Source organism: Cryptomeria japonica, unplaced genomic scaffold, assembly GCF_030272615.1.
Source record: "Cryptomeria japonica unplaced genomic scaffold, Sugi_1.0 HiC_scaffold_309, whole genome shotgun sequence".
NCBI classification, from domain to species: Eukaryota; Viridiplantae; Streptophyta; class Pinopsida; order Cupressales; family Cupressaceae; genus Cryptomeria; species Cryptomeria japonica.
In genome coordinates this window covers 45,001-67,500 of record NW_026729131.1, presented here as the reverse complement: position 1 = coordinate 67,500, position 22,500 = coordinate 45,001, and the positions used below count along the sequence as shown (strand labels likewise).

Below are 22,500 nucleotides of genomic sequence, written 5' to 3'. Positions count from 1 at the left end.
GGTGGTGCACCCCGCACGAACAATCCCGCCTCGACCAGCCTGAACAATTCCCCTCTCGAAGGAAGGCCTCGGCCTTAATCGTCCACGACAAACAGCTCGACGAGGCATGAAGCACCCACGGGAGCCGGAGCATGACGATGCAGAGTCTCGGTTCACAGGAGCCTGGGAAGAACATCCCGTACGGAACCCTTTACCCGAAAACATCCGAACCGCACATGCTCGCGACAGTCCTGCCGTTAGAGAATGCACCGTGCACGCGACCGAGTAAGGCCACTCAGAGACATCCATTTCCCAGGTATATGCCCCCTACGCACTTTTGGTGGCGCAACTCGCACGAACAGTCCCACCTCGACCCCGTAAACAAGCTTTTTTGCCTCGAAGAGTTCGTCGGAGACGAAGAAGCAACCTTCAGTGCAAACGTAGCACTCTTTTGTGCAACCGCCCAAACAACGCCCCCTCTACCCTCTGTCGAAACACTCGGCATTGCTGCTCCCTAAGGTGAGCTTCTCCTCATAGGCAATTCCGCTCTTATCCGGTCACGTTTGTGTGCCCGAATTTCGCAAGGCAACCTCCATGGGACATGGAAAAGACTCGAGAAGAGAGCTCGCTCACGGGAGAGAGAAGCCAAGGAGACCACGAGAGTGCTGAGAGTGGGACAGCGCTGAATAGGCGGGAGAAGCCTGCGCGTATAAACGGAGATATATATCCAATTGCAACGAAGGAACGTGCCAAAGATCGAGAACAATGGCAGAAATGCTAGTAACGTGCACTTCGGGACCAACGCATCACCGGAAGACAACCGCCAAACATCGAAAGAGTCGCGATGCTCCGCAACCTACGTGCAAAGCGGTCGCACACCGGGTAAGGGAGTGAGAGCCCCAAACATAGCTGGGCGAGGCGCTCACTCCGCTCTTTAATATCTCGTTAATACCGCCAAGGAAATGGCACAAGCACACACACACAAGCATCCTCGGAAGAGGACAGTTCGAGTGACAGGTCAAATCCAAGAGTTCCGAAGACTACCTCCAGGAACAATCGGGAACAAGACCGATTACAAGTCGTCGAGTCTGTTACTGGGCGAACACGAGATGCGCACAGGAAATCGATCAGCCCTCACAATGGCCCAAGGCCAGAGATCGGACTGCTACGATTTACCCCAACAATCATCGTGCCACTCTTCGCAGAGAGGTGATAGACGCCAACGAGCCCGCGCATAGCAATCGAGGTGTAAAAAGGGCGTTGAAGGCAGGAAGCCTGGACGAAAGAGGCTACGAGGTCACCTCGAAGCGGTCTAAGAATCGGGCGCACTTGGGGCGACTACCAGTGCCAACCCCTTATCCCGCGGTGCGTCCGACACACAGAAATTTCCAAGGCGGCCAAGGAGCCTCCCCGCATAGCAATCGGGGTGTGAGGTTACGGATGCAGCATTGATAGCAATCGAGGTGTGAGGCGAAGGATGCAGAAGTGAGAGCCGAGGGATGTAGCAGAGATAGCAATCGGGGTGTGTGATGCAGAAGAGATAGCAATCGAGGTGTGCGGTGGGAAGGGCCCAGCAGCCAGAATGCATGAAGCGACGGATGAAGCAGTGATGACAACCGGGCTGTGAGGAGAGGAGGGATGCAGCCAAGAAAGCAATCAGGGCTCGAGGCAAGGGATGCATCAAGGATAGCAATCATGTTGTGAGGCGAGATTCCAAAGGCTAAACGTGAGAGGCTGCAGGGTCGACTCAGAGAGGTCTATGCATGTGAGAGGCTGAAAGCAAGGTCGACTCGGAGCGGTCTATGCATCGGGCGCGCTTGGGGCGACTACCAGTGCCAACCCCTTATCCCGCGACGCGTCCGACAAAGAGAACGTTCCAAGGCGGCAGAGGAGGTTACCAGCCGAAGGATGCAGTAGCAATAACAGGTATAGTTCCGCGGCGGCCGAGAAGACTCACCGCATAGGAATCGGGATGCGAGGCGAGGGATGCGGCGGGAAGGCCCCGACGGCTAAACGGAAGAGGCTGCAGGGCCGCCTCGGAATGGTCCAAGCATCGGATGCGATTGGGACGACTACCAGTGCCAACCCCTTATCCCGCGATGCGTCCGATACACAGATAGTTCCAAGGCGGCCGAGGAGCCTCACCGCATATCAATCGGGGTGCGAGGCGAGGGATGGGGCGGGAAGGCCCCAACGGCTAGACGGAAGAGGCTTCAGGGCCACCTCGGAATGGTCCAAGCATCGGACGCGCTTGGGGCGACTGCCAGTGCCAACCCCTTATCCCGCGATGCGTCCGATACACAGATGGTTCCAAGGCGGCCGAGGAGCCTCACCGCATAGCAATCGGGGGTGCGAGGCGAGGGATGGGGCGGGAAGGCCCCAACGGCTAGACGGAAGAGGCTTCAGGGCCGCCTAGGAATGGTCCAAGCATCGGACACGCTTGGGGCGACTACCAGTGACAGCCCCCTATCCCGCGATGCGTCCGATACGAAGATGGTTCCAAGGCGGCCGAGGAGCCTCACCGCATAGCAATCGGGGTGCGAGGTGGGGGATGCGGCGAGATGGCCCCAACGGCTAGACGGAAGAGGCCACAGGGCCGCGTCGGAATAGTCCAAGCATCGGACGCGCTTGGGGCGACTACCAGTGACAACCCCTTATCCCGCGATGCGTCCGATACGAAGATAGTTCCAAGGCGGCCGAGGAGCCTCACCGCATAGCAATCGGGGTGCGAGGTGGGGGATGCGGCGAGATGGCCCCAACGGCTAGACGGAAGAGGCTGCAGGGCCGCCTCGGAATAGTCCAAGCATCGGACGCGCTTGGGGCCACTACCAGTGACAACCCCTTATCCCGCAATGCGTCCGATACGAAGATAGTTCCAAGGCGGCCGAAGAGCCTCACCGCATAGCAATCGGGGTGCGAGGTGGGGGATGCGGCGAGATGGCCCCAACGGCTAGACGGAAGAGGCCACAGGGCCGCCTCGGAATAGTCCAAGCATCGGACGCGCTTGGGGCGACTACCAGTGACAACCCCTTATCCCGCGATGCGTCCGATACGAAGATAGTTCCCAGGCGGCCGAGGAGCCTCACCGCATAGCAATCGGGGTGCGAGGCGAGGGATGCGGCGAGATGGCCCCAAAGGCTAGACGGAAGAGGCTGCAGGGCTGCCTCGGAATAGTCCAAGCATCGGACGCGCTTGGGGCGACTACCACTGCCAACCCCTTATCCCGCGATGCGTCCGATACACAGATAGTTCCGAGGCGGCCGAGGAGGTGGGGGATGCAGCGAGATGGCCCCAACGGCTAGACGGAAGAGGCTGCAGGGCCGCCTCGGAATAGTCCAAGCATCGGACGCGCTTGGGGCGACTACCAGTGACAACCCCTTATCCCGCGATGCGTCCGATACACAGATAGTTCCGAGGCGGCCAAGGAGCCTCACCGCATAGCAATCGTGGTGCGAGGTGGGGGATGCGGCGAGATGGCCCCAACGGCTAGACGGAAGAGGCTGCAGGGCCGCCTCGGAATGGTCCAAGCATCGGATGCGCTTGGGGCGACTACCACTGCCAACCCCTTATCCCGCGATGCGTCCGATACACAGATAGTTCCAAGGCGGCCGAGGAGCCTCACAGCATAGCAATCAGGGTGCGAGGCGAGGGATGCGGCGAGAAAGCCCCAACGGCTAGAGGGAAGAGGCTTCAGGTCCGCCTCGGAATGGTCCAAGCATCGGACGCGCTTGGGGCGACTACCAGTGACAACCCCTTATCCCGCGACGCGTCCGATACACAGATAGTTCCAAGGCGGCCGAGGAGCCTCACCGCATAGCAATCGGGGTGCGAGGCGAGGGATGCGGCGAGAAGGACCCAACGGCTACACGGAAGAGGCTTCGGGGCCGCCTCGGAATGGTCCAAGCATCGGACGCGCTTGGGGCGACTACCAGTGACAACCCCTTATCCCGCGACGCGTCCGATACACAGATAGTTCCAAGGCGGCCGAGGAGCCTCACCGCATAGCAATCGGGGTGCGAGGCGAGGGATGCGGCGAGAAGGACCCAACGGCTACACGGAAGAGGCTTCGGGGCCGCCTCGGAATGGTCCAAGCATCGGACGCGCTTGGGGCGACTACCAGTGACAACCCCTTATCCCGCGACGCGTCCGATACACAGATAGTTCCAAGGCGGCCGAGGAGCCTCACCGCATAGCAATCGGGGTGCGAGGCGAGGGATGCGGCGAGAAGGACCCAACGGCTAGACGGAAGAGGCTTCGGGTCCGCCTCGGAATGGTCCAAGCATCGGACGCGCTTGGGGCGACTACCAGTGACAACCCCTTATCCCGCGACGCGTCCGATACACAGATAGTTCCAAGGCGGCCGAGGAGCCTCACCGCATAGCAATCGGGGTGCGAGGCGAGGGATGCGGCGAGAAGGACCCAACGGCTAGACGGAAGAGGCTTCGGGTCCGCCTCGGAATGGTCCAAGCATCGGACGCGCTTGGGGCGACTACCAGTGACAACCCCTTATCCCGCGACGCGTCCGATACACAGATAGTTCCAAGGCGGCCGAGGAGCCTCACCGCATAGCAATCGGGGTGCGAGGCGAGGGATGCGGCGAGAAGGACCCAACGGCTAGACGGAAGAGGCTTCGGGTCCGCCTCGGAATGGTCCAAGCATCGGACGCGCTTGGGGCGACTACCAGTGACAACCCCTTATCCCGCGACGCGTCCGATACACAGATAGTTCCGAGGCGGCCGAGGAGCCTCACCGCATAGCAATCGGGGTGCGAGGCGAAGGATGCGGCGAGAAGGACCCAACGGCTAGACGGAAGAGGCTTCGGGTCCGCCTCGGAATGGTCTAAGCATCGGACGCGCTTGGGGCGACTACCAGTGACAACCCCTTATCCCGCGACGCGTCCGATACACAGATAGTTCCAAGGCGGCCGAGGAGCCTCACCGCATAGCAATCGGGGTGCGAGGCGAGGGATGCGGCGAGAAGGACCCAACGGCTAGACGGAAGAGGCTTCAGGGCCGCCTCGGAATGGTCCAAGCATCGAACGCGCTTGGGGCGACTACCAGTGACAACCCCTTATCCCGCGACGCGTCCGATACACAGATAGTTCCGAGGCGGCCGAGGAGCCTCACCGCATAGCAATCGGGGTGCGAGGCGAGGGATGCGGCGAGAAGGACCCAACGGCTAGACGGAAGAGGCTTCAGGGCCGCCTCGGAATGGTCCAAGCATCGGACGCGCTTGGGGCGACTACCAGTGACAACCCCTTATCCCGCGACGCGTCCGATACACAGATAGTTCCGAGGCGGCCGAGGAGCCTCACCGCATAGCAATCGGGGTGCGAGGCGAGGGATGCGGCGAGAAGGACCCAACGGCTAGACGGAAGAGGCTTCAGGGCCGCCTCGGAATGGTCCAAGCATCGGACGCGCTTGGGGCGACTACCAATGACAACCCCTTATCCCGCGACGCGTCCGATACACAGATAGTTCCGAGGCGGCCGAGGAGCCTCACCGCATAGCAATCGGGGTGCGAGGCGAGGGATGCGGCGAGAAGGACCCAACGGCTAGACGGAAGAGGCTTCAGGGCCGCCTCGGAATGGTCCAAGCATCGGACGCGCTTGGGGCGACTACCAGTGACAACCCCTTATCCCGCGACGCGTCCGATACACAGATAGTTCCGAGGCGGCCGAGGAGCCTCACCGCATAGCAATCGGGGTGCGAGGCGAGGGATGCGGCGAGAAGGACCCAACGGCTAGACGGAAGAGGCTTCAGGGCCGCCTCGGAATGGTCCAAGCATCGGACGCGCTTGGGGCGACTACCGTTGCCAACCCCTTATCCCGCGATGCGTCTGATACACAGATAGTTCCGAGGCGGCCGAGGAGCCTCACCGCATAGCAATCGGGTTGCGAGGCAGATTATTGGGAAGGGAACCCCCTGGGATGCGGCTCAAGCAGTGCCCAAAGGGACTGGAATGCGGAATCACATCGAGAGACCCAAATGCTATACGAGGGCTCAAATCGAATTATCGATTTGGCCACGACATGGACGCATCGGAACGACTACCTTTGCCGAACCACTCGCAATTGCATCCATACCGAAACCAATAGACATTTCCGTTAGAGCCCTCGCATAGCATTCGGGAATCTCGCATGCCCCTCTAAATCGACCAATGCTGGCGCTCAATGAAAATCCGAGCGCTACCACCGTTCGAGCGCCAGCATTGGTCGAGTTAGAGGGGCACGGGGGAGAATGCTCCAGTCAACACCTCCCCTATATAAGTTATTTGTCCGATTCTCGCACAACCGTAGTCTGCCTCGTCGAATCAAACAACGGTCCCAGATTCCGACTTCCGTTCCGTAGAGACCCAAAAGCTAGATGGAGGCTCGCAAGAAAGAGAGTCGGCGCATAGCAATCGGGTTTCTCGAACGTTTAGGGACCGAGCTCACTTGCGGATAGGGCAAAATCCGCCAAGCAACCCAAAAGCTAGACGGGGGCTCGAATCGAATCGCCTAGGCGGCCACAACAACGACGTGTTGGATCGACTACCAGTGCCAAACCATTCAGCAAGACTAGTCTGTGTCGAGGCCGGATAGAGATTCTCAGAGAGCGCCCGCATAGCATTTAGGAGACCTGCCGCGTCCCTCACACTCGACAAATGGTGGTGCACGTTTATAAATCCGAGCGATCCCAACCCTTTCAAGCACCAACATCGGTCGAGATAGAGGGGCACGGAGGGGGCTGCGTGAGACAACACAGTCCCCTATATAAGTTATTTGTCCGATTCTCACACATCCGAAGAATGGTCATCAAATCGGACAACAGCCCAAACTTCCGACTTCCGTCCCAGAAAGCCCAAGAGCTATCTAAAACGTTCATGGCCGGAACTCGATCGCGGCTATACCAGTCCGCCAAGCAACCCAAAAGCTAGACTGGAGCTCTAGTCGAATCACCTCTGTGGCCATTGCAAGGACGTGTTGGAGCGACTACCATTGCCGAACCATTCCGCAGGTCGAGTCCATACCAAGGCCGCATAGAGATTCACGATGAGCTCCTGCATAGCAATCAGGAGACTTGCCGTGTCCATCACAATCGATAAATCCTGGTGCAAGATTTTTGCATCCGAGCGCTCCAACCAGTCGAGCACCAGCATCAATCGACATAAACGGGCACGGGGGGAGGATGCTCGAGAACACTACCTCCCCTGTAACGGGTCTGCATTGGGCAGAATACTTGCACAGTTTTTGGATCGGGTCCAGCCTTAGTGGGGTTCCATTTTGCATCGGAACTCTTTCTTTTGCATAGCCGACATGGAATTGGTGTTTCACACAGCCGACTTAATTCATTTCATCGGCGGGGCCGATATGTTTTATTTCCTTGGCGGGGGCCGACATGGGACTTGGCCGATGTTCTTCTTAGCGCGGACTTAACTCATATGAGTCCGGACCTATATGGGCGCTAATTTTCCATTGGCGGGATTCCTTTTGGGCCGGCCCTATCCGCCCAACGGCTCTTTTATTTGGGTCCGACCCTCCAGTATATAAGATGAGCGGGATGCTCATTCTTGGAAAAAAAAGAAGCAGAGGCAGATTCAGAATCAGGATCATCAGCGATCAAGCATTCGGCAGCGAGCAGACGAGCAGACAGATGCGAGTCTTCGGCGTCGCAAGTCTGAGTGCGAGTATTGCAGCGAGGGACTTTATTGCTCAGGCGAGCATTGGGGTCTTGTGACTTGGCGATCTGGCACCTCGAGGAGCTAACTGGTTCTCCTCTCGAGCGAGCCGATCCCAGTCTGAGTCGAAGGGACTCTTTGCAACTTGTCCGAGTCAGATTGGCTGGCTGGGCAATCCATTTGGGGGCGACCGGTATTTCTCAATACCGAGTTCTATCCAGCATTGTAATCTTTGAGGATAATAATAAAGGATATGGGCACCTCGCCCCACCTTTGAATGTTGTGTTGTCTATTTTATTCCGCATTGCATCGTATCCTTTTATGCATTCTGGGAGCAAGTCGATCTGCATTTTCATTGTGCATTCCGCTTTAGCGCAATATTGGAAGGGACGAGGCGTAGGCCGAAGGTCTCTGACCTTGAACGGATCCGAGTCGGGTCGGGACTTGTCGGTGCCGCACAGGCTTAACTCCCAAAGCCCGTGACAGTTGGTATCAGAGCTTCGGATCAGATCCGGGTCTGTGCAGATCGAAAGATGGCAGATACAGATAGTCAGCATGAAGTGGAGGTCGTGCAACCTGAGAGTAAGGCTGCGAAGGTGTCTTCGAAGGGGAAAGATCCGAAGCACCGCGATTGGCTCCAAGACCATGAAAATCGACTCGAGGACTTGGAACAGTCCGACCTCGAGGAGCGCATGACGGCAGAGTGGTCGAAGCTGGCGGAACAGATAGAGTCTTTGAGGGAAGAGATCCGCTTCCTCAAAGAGGGGCAACAGATCTTCCATTCGTTGTTGCAGGGAGGAACGCATGGTTCTAAGGCAACTCGAGTTGGAACTTATGACGGTGAGCGCGATGACAAGGCACTTGATAATTTCTTCTGGGATGTTGAGGAGTACCTGTCGTGTGCACCGAAGACGTCTGATGAGGCACAGGTCAAGGATATTGCAACATACCTTACCGGCAGTGCGAAGCTGTGGTGGCGAACGCATCAGGCAGATGAACGCGCTGGGAAGACGGTGAAACCGATCAAGTCCTGGGCTGACTTGAAGGCAGCGCTTCATGATCAATTCCGACCTGGGAATTCGGATTGGATCATCCGATCCAGGTTCGATGAACTCAAGCATACTGGCACTATTCGAGAGTATGTCAAGGCATTTCAGGTGTTGGATTTGGAATGCACCAAGTTGAGCGACTTCGAGAAGTTATTCCTCTTCACTAAGGGTCTGCAACCCTGGGCGAAGGATGAGCTGAGGAGACAGAAAGTTCAGACTTTGGCCGAGGCGATCACAGTTGCGGATGGGCTGCTCGATTATAAGGGCGATGCAGCTAGGGGCTTTGGTGGAGCTCGAACAGACTACAAGAAGAACTTCCGCCGGAAAGAGAAGAAGGGAGGCGGACCTCCTTCTGATCCTAACGGCGAGCCCAGGAAGAAGAAACCGAAGAAGTCGAATGGAGAAGGCAACCCGAAGAAGAAAGATCACACACAGACTGAGAAGAAGAAGGATCGTGATCCAGGGTGTTTCATCTGTGGCAAAGATGATCACTGGGCACGGAGCTGTCCAGATCGGAGTAGGATCAACGCGCTGTTGTTCGAGGAGAAGAAGTTGCCCGCAATGAGCACCTTGCAACTCCTGAATGCAGTGCAACATTCTACCGAAGTGGCCGATAAGCACGAGTTGTGTTTTGTGGAGACTTTCTTTGGCAACAAGAAGGTGCTAGCTATGGTGGATTCAGGTGCCACCCACAACTACATCTCCGCATGCCGAGCGAAGAAGCTTGGACTCAAGATCGAGCCCACTACAAATCAGTTCAAGGCGGTGACCGCACCCGCGCAGCAGGTGAGCGGTGAGATCCATAAGGAAGTCATCCGAGTTGGGTCGTGGCAGGGTGTGCTTGATTTGATCGCCATTGGAATGAATGAGTTCGATCTCATACTCGGGCAGGAGTTCTTGAGGTCGGCATCAGCAGCTGTGGTGCCACACTTGAGCTGTTTGCTGATATTGGATCCGAGCAGACCAAGTATGGTTCCGATGATGAAGAGCGTGGAACAGGATCTCCTGTTGAATGCGCTCAGTGCTAAGCAGGTTGGCAAGGGAAGGCGAGAGGAGTTGTTTTTGGCCGCACTGATTGGAGATTGGGATGAAGGAGAGTCGTCAGGACCCTCTAACACCTCGGCGATCCAGGATGTGTTGTCCGAGTTTGCGGATGTTATGCCAGACCAGCTCCCAGCTGTGTTACCACCGAGGAGGCACGTTGATCATAGGATCGAACTGGAGTCAGGGGCAAGACCACCAGCGAAGGCTCCTTATCGACTCTCCGCACCAGAGATGGAAGAGTTGAGGAAGCAGTTGGCAGAGCTCGCTGAGGCAGGATACTTGCGTCCCTCCAGATCACCTTATGCTGCTCCAGTATTGTTCCAGCGCAAGAAGGATGGAAGCCTTCGGATGTGTGTGGACTATCGAGCTTTGAACAAGCTCACCATCAAGAACAAGTATCCGTTACCTCTCATAGCGGATAGCTTTGATCGACTGGTCGATGCAAGAGTGTTCACCAAGTTGGACCTGAGGCAGGGTTACTATCAGATCAGGATCGCGCCAGGTGATGAGGAGAAGACCGCGATCACGACGAGGTATGGTAGCTATGAATTCTTGGTTATGCCTTTTGGTCTCACTAACGCTCCTGCAACCTTCAGCACCTTGATGAACGATGTGTTTCGCTCATTATTGGACAAGTGCGTTGTTGTGTATCTGGATGACATTTTGGTATACAGTCGAGACATGGAGGAACACAAGCGGCACCTTCAGGAGGTGTTTGCTTTGTTGAGAGAACATCAGCTGTTCGCAAAGAAGGAAAAGTGTGCTTTTGCGCAGGAGGAAGTGCCGTTTCTGGGCCATATTCTTGGTCGTGGCCAGATCCGACCAGACCCGGAGAAGCTTCAGGCAATCCGAGACTGGGAGCCGCTTCGCAATGTGCATGAGGTGAGACAGTTCCTTGGTTTAGCTAACTACTATCGCAAGTTTGTAGCAGGCTATTCCCGGATTGCGAGCCCCTTGACGGATCTGTTGAAGAAGGACCGCGGATGGAAATGGGGCGATAAGCAGCAGACAGCATTTGAGTTGCTAAAAGACAAGTTGACTGAGGAGCCAGTCCTTGCTTTGCCGAAATATGGCCAACCTTTTGAGGTCCAAACCGATGCGTCCGACTATGCCATGGGTGGAGTTTTGATGCAGGATGGGCATCCTGTGGCATATGAATCTCGGAAGTTGAATGACAGAGAGAGGAACTACTCGGCGCATGAGAAAGAGATGACTGCGATAGTGCACTGTTTGAGAACTTGGAGGCATTACTTGCTGGGGGTGCCGTTCATAGTGAAGACAGACAATGTCAGCTCCACTTACTTCAAGACTCAGTCTAAGCTCACCCCGAAGCAGGCGAGGTGGCAAGAATTCCTGGCAGAATTCGACTTTGAGCTGATATACAATCCGGGGCGACATAATGTGGTAGCCGATGCACTTAGCAGGAAGGCACAGCTTGGTGCTTTGAAGCTCCTGGGTCAGAGCCAAGTTGTGTTGAACGAAGACATGATTGAGAAAATCAAGGAGGGACTGGAGAATGACTCGCAGGCGTGGCAGATTGTATTGCAGGTGCAAGCTGGGCGAACTCGGAAGTTCACACTTCAGGATGGACTCCTGTACTTTGCCGCAAACCGAGTCTACCTTCCGAAGTGGAGAGATGTTCGCAAGGAGGTCTTGCAGGAGTGTCATGATTCCGTTTGGGCAGGGCATCCGGGACAGAAGCGAACAATGGCCTTGTTGGAAAGAGGCTTCTACTGGCCTAACATGAGGGACGATGTTGAGAGGTATGTGAGGACTTGCCTCACTTGTCAGCAAGACAAAGCTCAGATGTTGCAGCCGGCGGGCTTGTTGCGTCCTCTCCCCGTTCCTGTGCGACCTTGGGCAAGTGTGAGCATGGACTTCATCACACAGTTGCCGGAGGTAGATGGACATTCTAGCATCATGGTCGTGGTAGACAGGTTCAGTAAGTATGCAATATTCATTGCATGTAAGACCTCGTGTCCAGCCGAGGAGGCGGCCGAGCTCTTTTTCAAGAATGTGGTCAAAAACTGGGGTATACCTTTGAGCATTGTAAGTGATCGGGACCCTCGATTCACTTCGAGCTTCTGGCAGGAGTTGTTCAAGATTGTTGGGACCCGACTCCTGATGAGTTCGGGGTTCCATCCCCAGACTGATGGACAGACAGAGCGGATTAATGGCATCCTCGAAGACTACCTAAGGCACTTCGTAGTCTCGGATCAGAGGAACTGGCCTAAGCTGCTGGATGTGGCCCAGTTCTCCTACAATCTGCAGAGGAGTGAGTCCTCGAAGTTCAGTCCTTTTGAGTTGGCTACGGGCCAACAACCTCTTTCACCCCACACAGTCTTGGCAGGATACCAAGGCGAGAATGTTGATGCAACAGAACGACTGAAGAGCTGGAATGAGAAGGTGGACTTGGCTCGTTACCATCTCACCCAGGCTTCAGACAGGATGAAGAAGTTTGCTGACAGACACAGGCGTCGATTGGAGTTTGATGTTGGCGACAAAGTTTTGGTTCGCATGGATCAGGACCGATTCAAAGTCCCAAAGGGGCTGAGTGCTTCGTTGGTCAGACGATTTGATGGACCTTTCGAAGTCATTCGGAAGATCAATCCCGTCGCCTACCAACTCAACTTACCCCTCCATCTCAAGACTCATCCTGTTTTCCACGTCTCTCAGTTGAGACCGCATCATCCAGATGACGAAGATCTGATAAGAAATATTCCGAACAGAGGCCCGGCGAATGTGTTGGACAATCCGGACCGCAGAGTCAGCCAGGTCCTTGCAATGCGAACACGAGGAGGAGGCAAGAACGGCATCCGTGAGTTCTTGGTGATGTTCGAAGGACAGGGACGCGACTCCGCTTCCTGGGAACGCAGTGAGTCGTTATGGCGAGACGAGGAGATAATCATGGAGTTCCTCTCCAGGAGGAACCCGCCCAGACAGGAGTAGATTTCTGGGTCAATGCCTCCCAGTGCTTTGTGCAGGGGTGCTGGCGTCGAGGGCGCCGCCACTAGTTTAGTGGGGGAGGATGTAACGGGTCTGCATTGGGCAGAATACTTGCACAGTTTTTGGATCGGGTCCAGCCTTAGTGGGGTTCCATTTTGCATCGGAACTCTTTCTTTTGCATAGCCGACATGGAATTGGTGTTTCACACAGCCGACTTAATTCATTTCATCGGCGGGGCCGATATGTTTTATTTCCTTGGCGGGGGCCGACATGGGACTTGGCCGATGTTCTTCTTAGCGCGGACTTAACTCATATGAGTCCGGACCTATATGGGCGCTAATTTTCCATTGGCGGGATTCCTTTTGGGCCGGCCCTATCCGCCCAACGGCTCTTTTATTTGGGTCCGACCCTCCAGTATATAAGATGAGCGGGATGCTCATTCTTGGAAAAAAAAGAAGCAGAGGCAGATTCAGAATCAGGATCATCAGCGATCAAGCATTCGGCAGCGAGCAGACGAGCAGACAGATGCGAGTCTTCGGCGTCGCAAGTCTGAGTGCGAGTATTGCAGCGAGGGACTTTATTGCTCAGGCGAGCATTGGGGTCTTGTGACTTGGCGATCTGGCACCTCGAGGAGCTAACTGGTTCTCCTCTCGAGCGAGCCGATCCCAGTCTGAGTCGAAGGGACTCTTTGCAACTTGTCCGAGTCAGATTGGCTGGCTGGGCAATCCATTTGGGGGCGACCGGTATTTCTCAATACCGAGTTCTATCCAGCATTGTAATCTTTGAGGATAATAATAAAGGATATGGGCACCTCGCCCCACCTTTGAATGTTGTGTTGTCTATTTTATTCCGCATTGCATCGTATCCTTTTATGCATTCTGGGAGCAAGTCGATCTGCATTTTCATTGTGCATTCCGCTTTAGCGCAATATTGGAAGGGACGAGGCGTAGGCCGAAGGTCTCTGACCTTGAACGGATCCGAGTCGGGTCGGGACTTGTCGGTGCCGCACAGGCTTAACTCCCAAAGCCCGTGACATCCCCTATATAAGTTATTTGTCCGATTCTCAAGCAGCCGAAGTCTGGTCATCGAATCGGGTCAAAGACCACAACTTCCGACTTTACCCACAATGCAAGTCATCGAATCGAACATCGGCCCCCGAGTCGGACTCCATGCGTATGTCAGGTCATCGGACCCAAATTCCGCCTTCCTGCGCATGGCGGGCCATCAATATCAACTCGGTCATCGGACCCAAACTCCGCCTTTTTGCGTATGGCACGCCTTCAAATCGGTCATCGGACCCAAATTCCGCCTTCCTGTGCATGGCGGGCCATCAACATCAACTCGGTCATCGGACCCAAATTCCGCCTTTCTGCGCATGGCACGCCATCAACTCGGTCATCGGACCCAAATTCCGCCTTCCTGCGCATGGCAGGTCATCGGACACAAATTCAGACCTCGCCAATATGCCTACGTATCGAATCGGTCATCGGACCCAACTTCCGACTTCATCCATACTGTAGGGTCTTTGAGGTTGGCGCGGTGCGCTCAACCCAGGGAGTCGACCCATCGAAGCATACACCTCCCCTATATAAGCTATTTGTCCGATTCCCACACCTGTGTAGTTTGCACCTCTGACCAGGACATCGACCCCAACTTCCGAACTCGACTGCAACGACGGCACCAGCGCCTTGGTGCGCACCTTGCGACGCACAGTCCCAACATTCGCCTTCCTGCACATGGCAGGTCATCGGACCCAAATTCCGACCTCGCGAGTATGCCTACATATCGAATCGGTCATCGGACCCAACTTCCGACTTCATCCATACCGTAGGGTCTTTGAGGTTGGCGCGGTGCGCTCAACCCGGGGAGTCGACCCAACGAAGCATACACCTCCCCTATATAAGCTATTTGTCCGATTCCCACACCTGTGTAGTTTGCACCTCCGATCAAGACATCGACCCCAACTTCCGAACTCGCCTCCAACGACCGAACCAGCGCCTTGGTGCGCACCTTGCAACGCACAGTGCCAACATTCGCCTTCCTGCACGTGGCAGGTCATCGGACCCAAATTCCGACCTCGCGAGTATGCCTACATATCGAATCGGTCATCGGACCCAACTTCCGACTTCATCCATACCGTAGGGTCTTTGAGGTTGGCGCGGTGCGCTCAACCCGGGGAGTCGACCCAACGAAGCATACACCTCCCCTATATAAGCTATTTGTCCGATTCCCACACCTGTGTAGCTTGCACCTCCGATCAGGACATCGACCCCAACTTCCGAACTCGACTAAAAAGACCGCACCAGCGCCTTGGTGTGCACCTTGCAACGCACAGTGTCAACATTCGCCTTCCTGCACATGGCAGGTCATCGGACCCAAATTCCGACCTCATGAGCATACCTACTAATCGAATTGGTCATCGGACCCAACTTCCGACTTCATCCATACCGTAGGGTCTTTGAGGTTGGCGCGGTGCGCTCAACCTGGGGAGTCGACCCATCGAAGCATACACCTCCCCTATATAAGCTATTTGTCCGATTCCGACACCTGTGTAGTTTGCACCTCCGCTCAGGACATCGACCCCAACTTCCGAACTCGCCTGCAACGACCGAACCAGCGCCTTGGTGCGCACCAAAAGTGCGCACTTTTGGAGGGCACTTTTGTGCGCTCCAAAGGTGCGCACTTTTGGAGGGCACTTTTCTGCGCTCCAAAGGTGCGCACTTTTGGAGGGCACTTTTTGGAGGGCACTTTTCTGCGCTCCAAAGGTGCGCACTTTTGGAGGGCACTTTTTGGAGGGCACTTTTCTGCGCTCCAAAGGTGCGCACTTTTGGAGGGCACTTTTTGGAGGGCACTTTTCTGCGCTCCAAAGGTGCGCACTTTTGGAGGGCACTTTTTGGAGGGCACTTTTCTGCGCTCCAAAGGTGCGCACTTTTGGAGGGCACTTTTTGGAGGGCACTTTTCTGCGCTCCAAAGGTGCGCACTTTTGGAGGGCACTTTTCTGCGCTCCAAAGGTGCGCACTTTTGGAGGGCACTTTTTGGAGGGCACTTTTCTGCGCTCCAAAGGTGCGCACTTTTGGAGGGCACTTTTTGGAGGGCACTTTTCTGCGCTCCAAAGGTGCGCACTTTTTGGAGGGCACTTTTCTGCGCTCCAAAGGTGCGCACTTTTGGAGGGCACTTTTGTGCACTCCAAAGGTGCGCACTTTTGGAGGGCACTTTTCCTGTGCTCCAAAGGTGCACACCTAGGTGAGCACCTTCGACCACACCTTGTAGCACACCAAACTCTGACTTTCGACTTCATCCGCAATGCAGGGTCTTTGAGGTTGGCGCAATGCGCACAACCAGGGGAGTCGACCCATCAAACCCAACACCTCCCCTATATAAGCTATTTGTCTGATTCTCATACATGCGTAGCCTGCAGGAGCAATTAGGACATCGACCCCAACTTTCGGCTTCTAAACGAAAACAAGGTCTTTGAGGTTGGTGTAATGCGAACAACTAGGGGAGTCAACCCATCAAACCCAACACCTCCCCTATATAAGCTATTTGTCTGATTCTCATACATGTGTAGTCTACAGGAGCAATTAGGACATCGACCCCAACTTTTGACTTCTTAACGAAAACAAGGTCTTTGAGGTTGACGTAATGCGCACAACCAGGGGAGTCGACCCATCAAACCCAACACCTCCCCTATATAAGCTATTTGTCCGATTCTCATACATGTGTAGCCTGCAGGAGCCATTAGGACATTGACCCCAACTTTTGACTTCTTAACGAAAACAAGGTCTTTGAGGTTGGCGTAATGCGCACAACCAAGGGAGTTGACCCATCAAACCCAACACCTCCCCTATATAAGCTATTTGTCTGATTCTCATACATGTGTAGCCTGCAACAACGATTAGGACATCCACCCCAACTTCTGAATTCGTCTGCGTTGACCGCACCAAAGGTGCACGCCTTGGTGCTCACCAAAATCCGACTTCCGACTTCTTCTGCTATGCGGGGTCTTTGAGGTTGGCGCAGTGCGCACAACCAGGGGAGTCAACCCACCGAATGCAACACCTCCCCTATATAAGCTATTTGTCTGATTCTCATACATGCGTAGACTGCAGCAATGATTAGGACATCCACCCCAACTTTTGACTTCTTAAACAAGACAGGGTCTTTGAAGTTGGTGCAGTGCACACAACCAGGGGAGTCGACCCATCAAACGCAACACCTCCCCTATATAAAGCTATTTGTCCGATTCTCATACGTGTAGTCTGCAGCAGCGATTAGGACATCGACCCCAACTTCCGAATTCGTTTGCATTGACCGCACCAAAGGTGCACGCCTTGGTGTGCACCCTGGAGTGCACTTTGGTGCTCACCTCGGTGCACACTTTGGTGTGCACCTCGGTGTGCACCAAAGGTGCGCACCTTGGAGCGCACCAAAGGTGTACACTTTGGAGCGCACCACATAGGGTCTTTGAGAGGTTGGCGCAGTGCGCACACCAAGGTGGGTGTTGAGGTGCGTGCCGAGGTGGGTGGGTGCTAGGGTGCGCTCCATGGTGGGTGCCAGGGTGGGTGCGTGCTAGGGTGGATTCCAAAGAGGGTCATAGGGTGGGTGCCAAGGTGGGTTGGTGATATAGTGGGTTCAAAGGTGGGTACTAGGGTGGGTTCCAAGGTGGGTCACAAGTTGGGTGCCAGGATGCGTGGGTGTTAGGTTGGGTGCCAAGGTGGGCTCCTGCGTGGGTGGGTGCTAGGGTGGGTTTCAAGGTGGACGCGAGGGCGGGTGCCAAGGTGGGTAACAAGTTGGGTGTTAGGATGGGTGAGTGCTAGAGTGGGTGCCAAGGTGGGTGGGTGCTAAGGTGGATGCCAAGGTGGTTCACAGGGTGGGTGGGTTCTAGGGTGAGTTCCAAGGTGGGTCACAGGTTCAGTGCTAGGGTGGGTGTCAAGGCGGGTGTCGAGGTGCCTGGGTGCTAGGGTGTGGATGCCAATGTGGGTCATAGGGTGGGTACTAGGGTGGGCTGCAATGTGGGTGCCAAGGTGGGTAACATGCTCGGTGGGTTCTAAATTGGGTGCCAGGGTGGGTGTGCACCCACCTTGCCCGAGGTGGGTGCCAAGGTGCCAGTGTGGGTGGGTGCTAAGGTGGATGCCAAGGTGGGTGAGAAGGTGGGTGATAGGTTGAGTGGTAGGATGGGTGGGTGCCAAGATGGGTCACAGGGTGGGTGCAAGGGTGGGTAGGTGCTAGGGTTGGTGTCAGGGTGGGTGGGTGCTAGGTTGGGTTCCAAGGTGGGTGCGAGGGTGAGTGTCAAGGTGGGTCACAGGTTAGGTGCTAGGATGGGTGAGTGCTAGGGTGCAAAGGTGCCAGGGTGGGTGCTAGGATGGGTCGATGCTAGGGTGAGTGGCAAGGTGGGTCCACAAGTGTCAAGGTGGGTGCCGAGGTGGGTGCCAAGTCGGCGACTGCTATGGTGGATGCCAAGGTGGGTCACGGGGTGGGTGCCAAGTTGCTAGGTTGGGTTCCAAGGTGGGTGCCAACGTGGGTGCTAGGGTGCGTGGGTTAAAGGGTGTGTCACAACGTGGGTGCCAGGATGGGTGCGCACCCACACTGGCCAAGACGGGTGCGGGTGCAAGGTTGGGTTCCAAGCCCGGTCACAGGCTGGGTGCTAGGATGGGTGGGTGCCAAGGTGGGCACCAGGGTGGGTGCACCCACCCTGGCCAAGGTGGGTCACGGGGTGGGTCCTAGGGTGGGTAACGGGGTGGGTACTAAGGTGCGTGCCAAGGTGGGTCATAGGGTGGGTGCCAAGGTGGGCACCAGGGTGGGTGTGCACCAACCCTAGCCAGGGTAGGTCACGGGGTGGTTGTCGGGGTGGGCGTCAAGGAGCCAAGGTGGGTGGCAAGTAGCCAAGTTGCGTGCCAAGGTGGGTGTCGGGGTGGGTGCCAAGGATCCAAGGTGGGTGCCAAGGAACCAAGGTGGGTGTCTGGGTGGGTGCCGAGGTGGGAGCCAGGGTGGGTCCCAAGGTGAGTGCAAAGGTGGGTGCCAGGGTCAAGGTGAGTGCCAATGTGGGTTCCAAGGTGCCAGGGTCAGGGTGAGTGCCAATGTGGGTTCAAAGGTGCTAAGTTGGGTGCGAGGTTGGGTGCGAGGGTGGGTGGGTGCCAAGGTGTGCTAGGTGGAAGCCCGGGTGGGTCGGCATCCCATGGGTGTCGAGTTGGGTGCCTGATGGGTGCTTCTTGTCAAGTTTTAGTCGTCGGGACTCATTTCGAGCCTTAGAGGTCGTTTCTTGTCCGGTTGCCCTGTCTTCGACCTGGGAACCCAATTTTGGTCCTCGGGTCCCATTTTTTTTTGTCTCGCATCCCACTTTTGGCCTGTGGCCTTTTCGGGGTCGATTCTCGTTTTGGGCATCAGAGCATGTTTCTTCTCCTAAAACCCAATATTTGTTTATTAAGTCTCGGAACACATTTTTGTTCTCGTGGACCCATCATGGGTCTTGGAACGCATTTGTGGTCCTTGGGTCCCATTTTGCATCCCGAAACTTGTGTTTTGGTGCTTGATCCCTATTTTGGGTGCCCACCTTGCACCAAGTGCGCACCCGGGGCAAACCGAGCGCCTTGGTGCACCGGGGCAAGATCGAGCGTGCACCCGAGGCGCCCCGAACATGCACCAAGGTGCACTCGGCCCACATGTGAGCGCAGGTCGTTGCGCCCGAGGTGGTGTGTGGGCACCGCGTTGCAGACGGGACACTGCACGCACACGACGCCCCCTCCAGGTGCACGCACGTAGGCCGGGCCGGGTGCACACCCGACGCCCTAGCAAGGTGCGCGCACCCGGGCAGGGCTCACACTTGGCGAACGGGGCGCACTTCGCGAGGGAGGGTGTGCACCTCGACGGGGGTGGGTGGCCGGGGTGGATTCGCACGTGGGTCGCGGTTTGCTAAGTACACACTGCGACAAGCTCATAACGGGTGCGATCATACCAGCGTTAGTGCACCGGATCCCATCAGAACTCCGCAGTTAAGCGCGCTTGGGCCGGAGTAGTACTGGGATGGGTGACCTCCCGGGAAGTCCCGGTGTTGCACCCTTTTTTAGTTTTTCGCCGGGCGTCGCAATGCTATTTGAATAAACCTTTTGCCCGTTTGCGTTCTCGTCGGGGCCGGGCCGGGCCGGGGTGCGCTGCCCGCACTACCGCGCGCGCGGGGGCGACACCGAGCGCGCACCCGAGGCGCCCCGAGCACACAGGCCACGGTGCAACCCGGGCGTTGTGCGCGCACCCCGGTGCGCCCGAGGTGCTGCGCGCGCACCCAGGTGAAATCGGTGTGCACCTCGGCCAGTGCGCGCTCGGTCGAGTCGCGCACGTTGGCCAAGGTGCACGGTGATGTTTCTTACTCTAAGGTTCCGCACCAGACGCCCGGGACAGGTGAGCGAAGCTGGGCGGGGCCGGGTGCGCGGCCGGGGCAGGTGCACGCAGCTGGAGAGAGCTTTGGAGCACACTTCGGAGCGCACCAATGATGCGCTCCATTCAAAAGTTTCCTGAAAAGGCAAAAAAAGTTGAGATTATAGAATTTCCCACTTGAGAGATTGTAAAAAAAAAAAAATTTAAAATGAAGGAAACGCGGGTGCCAAGGTGTGCGCAGCCCAGCCAAGGTGTGCGCACCAAGGCGCCCACCCTGGCGAAGGTGCACACAAGGTGCGCACCCGAGGCAAACCGGACAATTAACCCAACTTTCGACTTCGCGCGCACCTTGGAGCGCACTTCGGAGCGCTCCTTGGTGCGCACCAATCTTGGGCACCTCGGAGTGCACCATGGCGCCCACCAAGGTGCGCACCCGGGGCAAACCGAGCTCCGACTTCGTGCGCACCTTGGAGCGCACGAAAGGTGCGCACCATGGCGCCCACCAAGGTGCGCAGCCCAGCCAAGGCGTGCGCATCAAGGTGCGCACCCTGGCGAAGGTGCGCACCCGGGGCAAACCGAGCTCCGACTTCGTGCGCACCTTGGAGCGCACAAAAGGTGCGCAACCCAGCCAAGGTGTGCGCACCCCGGTCAAACCGAGCTCCGAATCGTGCGCACCAGAGGTGCACGCCATCGTGCGCACCTTGGAGCACACTTCGGAGCCCTCCTTGGTGCGCGCCGATGTTGCGCACCTCGGAGCGCACCCGGGGAAAACAATGCAATTAACCCGACTTTCGACTTCGTGGGCACCTCGGAGCGCTCTCGGGTTCGCACCTCGGAGCACACCGAGGTGCGCACCTTTGATGCGCTGCCTTCACCAATTTCCAGAAAAGGCAAGAAAACATTGAGAAGGTGTGCGCACCGAGGTGCCCACCCTGGCGAAGGTGCACGCGAGGTGCGCACCCGGGGCAAACCGGGCTCCGACTTCGTGCACGCCGCACCTTGGAGCACACTTCGGAGCGCTCCTTGGTGCGCACCAGGGCGCGCAACCCAGCCGAGGTGCCCACCCCGGCGAAGGTGCACGCGAGGTGCGCACCCGGGGCAAACCGGGCTCCGACTTCGTGCACGCCATGGTGCCCACCGCGGCGAAGGTGCACGCGAGGTGCGCACCCGGGGCAAACCGGGCTCCGACTTCGTGCACGCCGCACCTTGGAGCACACTTCGGAGCGCTCCTTGGTGCGCACCATGGTGCCCACCAGGGCGCGCAACCCCGCCGAAGGTGCACGCGAGGTGCGCACCCGGGGCAAACCGGGCTCCGACTTCGTGCACGCCGCACCTTGGAGCACACTTCGGAGCGCTCCTTGGTGCGCACCATGGTGCCCACCAGGGCGCGCAACCCCGCCGAAGGTGCACGCGAGGTGCGCACCCGGGGCAAACCGGGCTCCGACTTCGTGCACGCCATGGTGCGCACCGCGGCGAAGGTGCGCACCCGGGGCAAACCGGGCTCCGACTTCGTGCACGCCGCACCTTGGAGCACACTTCGGAGCGCTCCTTGGTGCGCACCAGGGCGCGCAACCCAGCCGAGGTGCCCACCCCGGCGAAGGTGCACGCGAGGTGCGTACCCGGGGCAAACCGGGCTCCGACTTCGTGCACGCCGCACCTTGGAGCACACTTCGGAGCGCTCCTTGGTGCGCACCATGGTGCCCACCAGGCCGCGCAACCCAGCCAAGGTGTGCGCACCAAGGTGCACGCGAGGTGCGCACCCGGGGCAAACCGGGGTCCGACTTCGTGCACGCCGCACCTTGGAGCACACATCGGGGCGCTCCCGGGTTCGCACCGGCGTTGCGCACCGTGGTGGGCACCTCGGAGCACACCAAGGTGGGCAGCGAGGTGCGCACCTTTGATGCGATGCCTTCACTAATTTCCATAAAAGGCAAAAAAAAAACGAGATTTTAAAATTTCCGTTTTGAAAGATAGTGAGAAAAAGGGAATGCTGGTGCCATCTTGAGCCCGCCCTGGTGCGCAGCCCAGCCAAGGTGTGCGCACCAAGGTGCCCACCCTGGCGAAGGTGCGCGCCCGGGCAATTAACCCAACTTCCAACTTCGCGCGCGCCAGGGTGGGAGCGCACCCAACAACCGGGCCTGGGAAGAGCCAATGCGAGAAACCCCACCAAACGCTCTGACAAAAAAAGAGGGGGCGCTCCAGTAACCCCGCTTCGGAGCGCACCCTGGGCAAACCCAGCCAAGGTGCCCACCCCGGCCAAGGTGCAGGCGAGGTGCGCACCCGGGGCAAACCGGGCTCCGACAACGTGCACGCCGCACCTTGGAGCACACTTCGTAGCGCTCCCGGGTGCGCACCTCAGAGCACACCAAGGTGGGCAGCGAGGTGCGCACCTTTGATGCGCTGCCTTCACTAATTTCCAGAAAAGGCAAAAAAAAAAGGAGATTTTAAAATTTCC

The 22,500-nt window shown here is 57.1% G+C and overlaps 1 non-coding gene across 1 annotated transcript; it reads left to right on the top strand.

Moving 5' to 3' along the window:
• The first annotated feature begins 19,615 nt into the window (after nucleotides 1-19,615).
• Nucleotides 19,616-19,734, top strand: LOC131870253 (5S ribosomal RNA). The gene has a single exon (XR_009368576.1). It is a non-coding gene; the product is annotated as a 5S ribosomal RNA (ribosomal RNA).
• Nucleotides 19,735-22,500: the final 2,766 nt, after the last annotated feature.